The following is a 9057-nucleotide window of genomic DNA, read 5'->3' as shown; positions in this document are numbered from 1 at the left end:
GATGGAAATTTTCAAAACGGACCATTTTGGTCAACACAGAGCAATTTCATCAGGTCGCAGGTCATCGATTGTTTTGCATGAAAAATTGAATGTTCTCGCATGAACATGAATTTACTCTAAATGTTGTTTATATCTCTACCCGCAGTGAATAAACACGTTTTAAGCCCTCGAAGTGAACATTTGGGTCCTTTTAAGTCACTTTTTACAATGAGCCAAATCTTGAGTTTTGGCTCCCTAGAAGCATGAAAATGACGATAAAGATGCTCATTTTAGCCCCAAAAGGGATGATCCACCTCTGAAAGTCAAAATTAGTTGAAAGATAGAAATTTTCAAAACGGACCATTTTGGTCAACTCAGAGCAATTTCATTAGGTCGCGGGTCATCGATCGTTTTGCATGAAAAATCGAAGGTTCTCGCATGAACATTAATTTACTCTAAATGTTGTTTGTATCTCTTCCCGCAGTAAATAAACACGTTTTAAGCCTTCGAAGTGAGCATTTCGGTCTTTTTAAGTCACTTTTAACCATGAGCCAAATCTTGAGTTTTCGCTCCCTAGAAGCATGAAAATGACGATAAAGATGCTCATTTTAGCTCCAAAAGGGATGATTTAAGCCCTCGAAGTGAGCATTTGGGTCCTTTTAAGTCACTTTTAACCATGAGCCAAATCTTGAGTTTTGGCTCCCTAGAAGCATGAAAATTACGATAAAGATGCTCATTTTAGCTCCAAAAGGGATGATCCTCCTCTGAAAGTCAAAATAAGTTGAAAGATCGAAATTTTCAAAACGGACCATTTTGGTCAACTCAGAGCAATTTCAGCAGGTCGCAGGTCATCGATTGTTTTGCATGAAAAATTGAACGTTCAAGCATGAACATTAATTTACTCTAAATGTTGTTTATATCTCTACCCTCAGTGAATAAACACGTTTTAAGCCCTCGAAGTGAGCATTTGGGTCCTTTTTAAGTCACTTTTAACAATTAGTCAAGTCTTGAGTTTTGGCTCCCTAGAAGCATGAAAATGATGATAAAGATGCTCATTTTAGCTCCAAAAGAAATGATCCACCTCTGAAAGTCAAAATTAGTTGAAAGATGGAACTTTTCAAAACGGACCATTTTGATCAACTCAGAGCAATTTTATCAGGACGCGGGTCATCGATCGTTTTGCATGAAAAATCAAAGGTTCTCGCATGACCATTAATTTACTCTAAATGTTGTTTATATCTCTTCCCGCAGTGAATAAACAAGTTTTAAGCCCTTGAAGTGAGCCTTTGGGTCCTTTTAAGTCACTTTAAACCATGAGCCAAATCTTGAGTTTTGGCTCCCTAAAAGCATGAAAATGACGATAAAGATGCTCATTTTAGCTCCAAAAGGGATGATCCACCTCTGAAAGTCAAAATTAGTTGAAAGATCGAAATTTTCAAAACCGACCATTTTGGTCAACTCAGAGCAATTTCATCAGGTCGCGGGTCATCGATTGTCTTGCATGAAAAATTGAACGTTCTCGTATGAACATTAATTTACTCTAAATGTTGTTTATATCTCTTCCCGCAGTGAATAAACACGTTTTAAGCCCTCGAAGTGAGCATTTTGGTCCTTTTAATTCACTTTAAACCATGAGCCAAATCTTCGGTTTTGGCGCCCTAGAAGCATGAAGATGACGATAAAGATGCTCATTTTAGCTCCAAAAGGGATGATTTAAGCCCTCGAAGTGAGCATTTGGGTCCTTTTAAGTCAATTTTAACCATGAACCAAATCTTGAGTTTTGGCTCCCTAGAAGCATGAAAATGACGATAAAGATGCTCATTTTAGCTCCAAAAGGGATGATCCACCTCTGAAAGTCAAAATTAGTTGAAAGATCGAAATTTTCAAAACGGACCATTTTGGTCAACACAGAGCAATTTCATCAGGTCGCGGGTCATCGATTGTTTTGCATGAAAAATTGAACGTTCTCGCATGAACATGAATTTACTCTAAATGTTGTTTATATCTCTACCCGCAGTGAATAAACACGTTTTAAGCCCTCAAAGTGAGCATTTGGGTCCTTTTAAGTCACTTTTAACCATGAGCCAAATCTTGAGTTTTGGCTCCCTAGAAGCATGAAAATGACGATAAAGATGCTCATTTTAGCTCCAAAAGGGATGATCCACCTCTGAAAGTCAAAATTAGTTGAAAGATCGAAATTTTCAAAACGGACCATTTTGGTCAACACAGAGCAATTTCATCAGGTCGCGGGTCATCCATTGTTGTGCATGAACAATTGAACGTTCTCGCATGAACATGAATATACTCTAAATGTTGTTTCTATCTCTACCCGCAGTGAATAAACACGTTTTAAGCCCTCGAAGTGAGCATTTGGGTCCTTTTAAGTCACTTTTAACCATGAGCCCAATCTTGAGTTTTGACTCCCTAGAAGCATGAAAATGAGGATAAAGATGCTCATTTTAGCTTCAAAAGGGATGATCCACCTCTGAAAGTCAAAATTAGTTGAAAGATGGAAATTTTCAAAACGGACCATTTTGGTCAACACAGAGCAATTTCATCAGGTCGCAGGTCATCGATTGTTTTGCATGAAAAATTGAACGTTCTAGCATGAACATGAATTTACTCTAAATGTTGTTTATATCTCTACCCGCAGTGAATAAACACGTTTTAAGCCCTCGAAGTGAGCCTTTGGGTCCTTTTATGTCACTTTAAACCATGAGCCAAATCTTGACTTTTGGCTCCCTAGAAGCATGAAAATTACGATAAAGGTGCTCATTTTAGCTCCAAAAGGGATGACCCACCTCTAAAAGTCAAAATTAGTTGAAAGATGGAAATTTTCAAAACGTAGCATTTTGGTCATCTCAGAGCAATTTCATCAGGTTGCGGGTCATCGATCGTTTTGCATGAAAAATTGAAGGTTCTCGCATGAACATGAATTTACTCTAAATGTTGTTTATATCTCTTCCCGCCGTGAATAAACACGTTTTAAGCCCTCGAAGAGAGCATTTGGGTCCTTTTAAGTCACTTTTACACATGAGCCAAATCTTGAGTTTTGGCTCCCTAGAAGCATGAAAATGACGATAAAGATGCTCATTTTAGCCCCAAAAGGGATGATCCGCCTCTGAAAGTCAAAATTAGTTGAAAGATGGAAATTTTCAAAACGGACCGTTTTTGGTCAACTCAGAGCAATTTCATTAGGTCGCGGGTCATCGATCGTTTTGCATGAAAAATCGAAGGTTCTCGCATGAACATTAATTTACTCTAAATGTTGTTTGTATCTCTTCCCGCAGTAAATAAACACGTTTTAAGCCTTCGAAGTGAGCATTTGGGTCCTTTTAAGTCACTTTTAACAATGAGTCAAATTTTGAGTTTTGGCTCCCTAGAAGCATGAAAATGATGATAAAGATGCTCATTTTAGCTCCAAAAGAAATTATCCACCTCTGAAAGTCAAAATTAGTTGAAATATGGAAATTTTCGAAAACGGACCATTTTGATAAACTCAGAGCAATTTCATCAGGACGCGGGTCATCGATCGTTTTGCATGAAAAATAAAATGTTCTCGCATGACCATTAATTTACTCTAAATGTTGTTTATATCTCTTCCCGCAGTGAATAAACACGTTTTAAGCCCTCGAAGTGAGCATTTGGGTTCTTTTAAGTCACTTTTAACCATGAGCCAAATCTTGAGTTTTGGCTCCCTAGAAGCATGAAAATGATGATAAAGATGCTCATTTTAGCTCCAAAAGGAATGATCCACCTCTGAAAGTCAAAATTAGTTGAACGATGAAAATTTTCAAAACAGACCATTTTGATCAACTCAGAGCAATTTCATCAGGTCGCGGGTCATCGATCGTTTTGCATGAAAAATAAAAGGTTCTCGCATGAACATTAATTTACTCTAAATGTTGTTTGTATCTCTTCCCGCAGTAAATAAACACGTTTTGAGCCTTCGAAGTGAGCATTTGGGTCCTTTTAAGTCACTTTTAACAATGAGTCAAATCTTGAGTTTTGGCTCCCTAGAAGCATGAAAATGATGATAAAGATTCTCATTTTAGCTCCAAAAGGAATGATCCACCTCTGAAAGTCAAAATTAGTTGACCGATGGAAATTTTCAAAACGGACCATTTTGATCAACTCAGAGCAATTTCATCAGGACGCGGGTCATCAATTGTTTTGCATGAAAAATTGAACGTTCTCGCATGAACATGAATTTACTCTAAATATTGTTTATATCTCTACCCGCAGTGAATAAACACGTTTTAAGCCCTCGAAGTGAGCATTTGGGTCCTTTTAATTCACTTTTAACCATGAGCCAAATCTTGAGTTTTGGCTCCCTAAAAGCATGAAAATGACGATAAAGATGCTCATTTTAGCTCCAAAAGGGATGATCCACCTCTGAAAGTCAAAATTAGTTGAAAGATCGAAATTTTCAAAACGGACCATTTTGGTCAACTCAGAGCAACTCATCAGGTCGCGGGTCATCGATTGTTTTGCATGAAAAATTGAACGTTCTCGCATGAACATTAATTTACTCTAAATGTTGTTTATATCTCTTCCCGCATTGAATAAACACGTTTTAAGCCCTCGAAGTGAGCGTTTGGGTCCTTGTAAGTCACTTTAAACCATGAGCCAAATCTTCGGTTTTGGCGCCCTAGATGCATGAAAATGACGATAAAGATGCTCATTTTAGCTCCAAAAGGGATGATCCACCTCTGAAAGTCAAAATTAGTTGAAAGATCGAAATTTTCAAAACATACCATTTTTGTCAACACAGAGCAATTTCATCAGGTCGCGGGTCATCGATTGTTTTGCATGAACAATTGAACGTTCTCGCATGAACATGAATATACTCTAAATGTTGTTTATATCTCAACCCGCAGTTAATAAACACGTTTTAAGCCCTCGAAGTGAGCATTTGGGTCCTTTTAAGTCACTTTTAACCATGTGCCAAATCTTGAGTTTTGGCTCCCTAGAAGCATGAAAATGACGATAAAGATGCTCATTTTAGCTCCAAAAGGGATGATCCACCTCTGAAAGTCAAAATTAGTTAAGAGATGGAAATTTTCAAAACGGACCATTTTGGTCAACACAGAGCAATTTCATCAGGTCGCAGGTCATCGATTGTTTTGCATGAAAAATTGAATGTTCTCGCATGAACATGAATTTACTCTAAATGTTGTTTATATCTCTACCCGCAGTGAATAAACACGTTTTAAGCCCTCGAAGTGAACATTTGGGTCCTTTTAAGTCACTTTTTACAATGAGCCAAATCTTGAGTTTTGGCTCCCTAGAAGCATGAAAATGACGATAAAGATGCTCATTTTAGCCCCAAAAGGGATGATCCACCTCTGAAAGTCAAAATTAGTTGAAAGATAGAAATTTTCAAAACGGACCATTTTGGTCAACTCAGAGCAATTTCATTAGGTCGCGGGTCATCGATCGTTTTGCATGAAAAATCGAAGGTTCTCGCATGAACATTAATTTACTCTAAATGTTGTTTGTATCTCTTCCCGCAGTAAATAAACACGTTTTAAGCCTTCGAAGTGAGCATTTCGGTCTTTTTAAGTCACTTTTAACCATGAGCCAAATCTTGAGTTTTCGCTCCCTAGAAGCATGAAAATGACGATAAAGATGCTCATTTTAGCTCCAAAAGGGATGATTTAAGCCCTCGAAGTGAGCATTTGGGTCCTTTTAAGTCACTTTTAACCATGAGCCAAATCTTGAGTTTTGGCTCCCTAGAAGCATGAAAATTACGATAAAGATGCTCATTTTAGCTCCAAAAGGGATGATCCTCCTCTGAAAGTCAAAATAAGTTGAAAGATCGAAATTTTCAAAACGGACCATTTTGGTCAACTCAGAGCAATTTCAGCAGGTCGCAGGTCATCGATTGTTTTGCATGAAAAATTGAACGTTCAAGCATGAACATTAATTTACTCTAAATGTTGTTTATATCTCTACCCTCAGTGAATAAACACGTTTTAAGCCCTCGAAGTGAGCATTTGGGTCCTTTTTAAGTCACTTTTAACAATTAGTCAAGTCTTGAGTTTTGGCTCCCTAGAAGCATGAAAATGATGATAAAGATGCTCATTTTAGCTCCAAAAGAAATGATCCACCTCTGAAAGTCAAAATTAGTTGAAAGATGGAACTTTTCAAAACGGACCATTTTGATCAACTCAGAGCAATTTTATCAGGACGCGGGTCATCGATCGTTTTGCATGAAAAATCAAAGGTTCTCGCATGACCATTAATTTACTCTAAATGTTGTTTATATCTCTTCCCGCAGTGAATAAACAAGTTTTAAGCCCTTGAAGTGAGCCTTTGGGTCCTTTTAAGTCACTTTAAACCATGAGCCAAATCTTGAGTTTTGGCTCCCTAAAAGCATGAAAATGACGATAAAGATGCTCATTTTAGCTCCAAAAGGGATGATCCACCTCTGAAAGTCAAAATTAGTTGAAAGATCGAAATTTTCAAAACCGACCATTTTGGTCAACTCAGAGCAATTTCATCAGGTCGCGGGTCATCGATTGTCTTGCATGAAAAATTGAACGTTCTCGTATGAACATTAATTTACTCTAAATGTTGTTTATATCTCTTCCCGCAGTGAATAAACACGTTTTAAGCCCTCGAAGTGAGCATTTTGGTCCTTTTAATTCACTTTAAACCATGAGCCAAATCTTCGGTTTTGGCGCCCTAGAAGCATGAAGATGACGATAAAGATGCTCATTTTAGCTCCAAAAGGGATGATTTAAGCCCTCGAAGTGAGCATTTGGGTCCTTTTAAGTCACTTTTAACCATGAACCAAATCTTGAGTTTTGGCTCCCTAGAAGCATGAAAATGACGATAAAGATGCTCATTTTAGCTCCAAAAGGGATGATCCACCTCTGAAAGTCAAAATTAGTTGAAAGATCGAAATTTTCAAAACGGACCATTTTGGTCAACACAGAGCAATTTCATCAGGTCGCGGGTCATCGATTGTTTTGCATGAAAAATTGAACGTTCTCGCATGAACATGAATTTACTCTAAATGTTGTTTATATCTCTACCCGCAGTGAATAAACACGTTTTAAGCCCTCAAAGTGAGCATTTGGGTCCTTTTAAGTCACTTTTAACCATGAGCCAAATCTTGAGTTTTGGCTCCCTAGAAGCATGAAAATGACGATAAAGATGCTCATTTTAGCTCCAAAAGGGATGATCCACCTCTGAAAGTCAAAATTAGTTGAAAGATCGAAATTTTCAAAACGGACCATTTTGGTCAACACAGAGCAATTTCATCAGGTCGCGGGTCATCCATTGTTGTGCATGAACAATTGAACGTTCTCGCATGAACATGAATATACTCTAAATGTTGTTTCTATCTCTACCCGCAGTGAATAAACACGTTTTAAGCCCTCGAAGTGAGCATTTGGGTCCTTTTAAGTCACTTTAAACCATGAGCCAAATCTTGACTTTTGGCTCCCTAGAAGCATGAAAATTACGATAAAGGTGCTCATTTTAGCTCCAAAAGGGATGACCCACCTCTAAAAGTCAAAATTAGTTGAAAAATGGAAATTTTCAAAACGTAGCATTTTGGTCATCTCAGAGCAATTTCATCAGGTTGCGGGTCATCGATCGTTTTGCATGAAAAATTGAAGGTTCTCGCATGAACATGAATTTACTCTAAATGTTGTTTATATCTCTTCCCGCCGTGAATAAACACGTTTTAAGCCCTCGAAGAGAGCATTTGGGTCCTTTTAAGTCACTTTTACACATGAGCCAAATCTTGAGTTTTGGCTCCCTAGAAGCATGAAAATGACGATAAAGATGCTCATTTTAGCCCCAAAAGGGATGATCCGCCTCTGAAAGTCAAAATTAGTTGAAAGATGGAAATTTTCAAAACGGACCGTTTTTGGTCAACTCAGAGCAATTTCATTAGATCGCGGGTCATCGATCGTTTTGCATGAAAAATCGAAGGTTCTCGCATGAACATTAATTTACTCTAAATGTTGTTTGTATCTCTTCCCGCAGTAAATAAACACGTTTTAAGCCTTCGAAGTGAGCATTTGGGTCCTTTTAAGTCACTTTTAACAATGAGTCAAATTTTGAGTTTTGGCTCCCTAGAAGCATGAAAATGATGATAAAGATGCTCATTTTAGCTCCAAAAGAAATTATCCACCTCTGAAAGTCAAAATTAGTTGAAATATGGAAATTTTCGAAAACGGACCATTTTGATAAACTCAGAGCAATTTCATCAGGACGCGGGTCATCGATCGTTTTGCATGAAAAATAAAATGTTCTCGCATGACCATTAATTTACTCTAAATGTTGTTTATATCTCTTCCCGCAGTGAATAAACACGTTTTAAGCCCTCGAAGTGAGCATTTGGGTTCTTTTAAGTCACTTTTAACCATGAGCCAAATCTTGAGTTTTGGCTCCCTAGAAGCATGAAAATGATGATAAAGATGCTCATTTTAGCTCCAAAAGGAATGATCCACCTCTGAAAGTCAAAATTAGTTGAACGATGAAAATTTTCAAAACAGACCATTTTGATCAACTCAGAGCAATTTCATCAGGTCGCGGGTCATCGATCGTTTTGCATGAAAAATCAAAGGTTCTCGCATGAACATTAATTTACTCTAAATGTTGTTTGTATCTCTTCCCGCAGTAAATAAACACGTTTTGAGCCTTCGAAGTGAGCATTTGGGTCCTTTTAAGTCACTTTTAACAATGAGTCAAATCTTGAGTTTTGGCTCCTTAGAAGCATGAAAATGATGATAAAGATGCTCATTTTAGCTCCAAAAGGAATGATCCACCTCTGAAAGTCAAAATTAGTTGACCGATGGAAATTTTCAAAACGGACCATTTTGATCAACTCAGAGCAATTTCATCAGGACGCGGGTCATCAATTGTTTTGCATGAAAAATTGAACGTTCTCGCATGAACATGAATTTACTCTAAATGTTGTTTATATCTCTACCCGCAGTGAATAAACACGTTTTAAGCCCTCGAAGTGAGCATTTGGGTCCTTTTAATTCACTTTTAACCATGAGTCAAATCTTGAGTTTTGGCTCCCTAAAAGCATGAAAATGACGATAAAGATGC

Source organism: Lissotriton helveticus, chromosome 9 (genome assembly GCF_964261635.1).
Source record: "Lissotriton helveticus chromosome 9, aLisHel1.1, whole genome shotgun sequence".
Classification (NCBI taxonomy): Eukaryota; Metazoa; Chordata; class Amphibia; order Caudata; family Salamandridae; genus Lissotriton; species Lissotriton helveticus.
The sequence above is the reverse complement of the archived record's forward strand: the minus strand, read 5'-3'. Positions refer to the sequence as shown.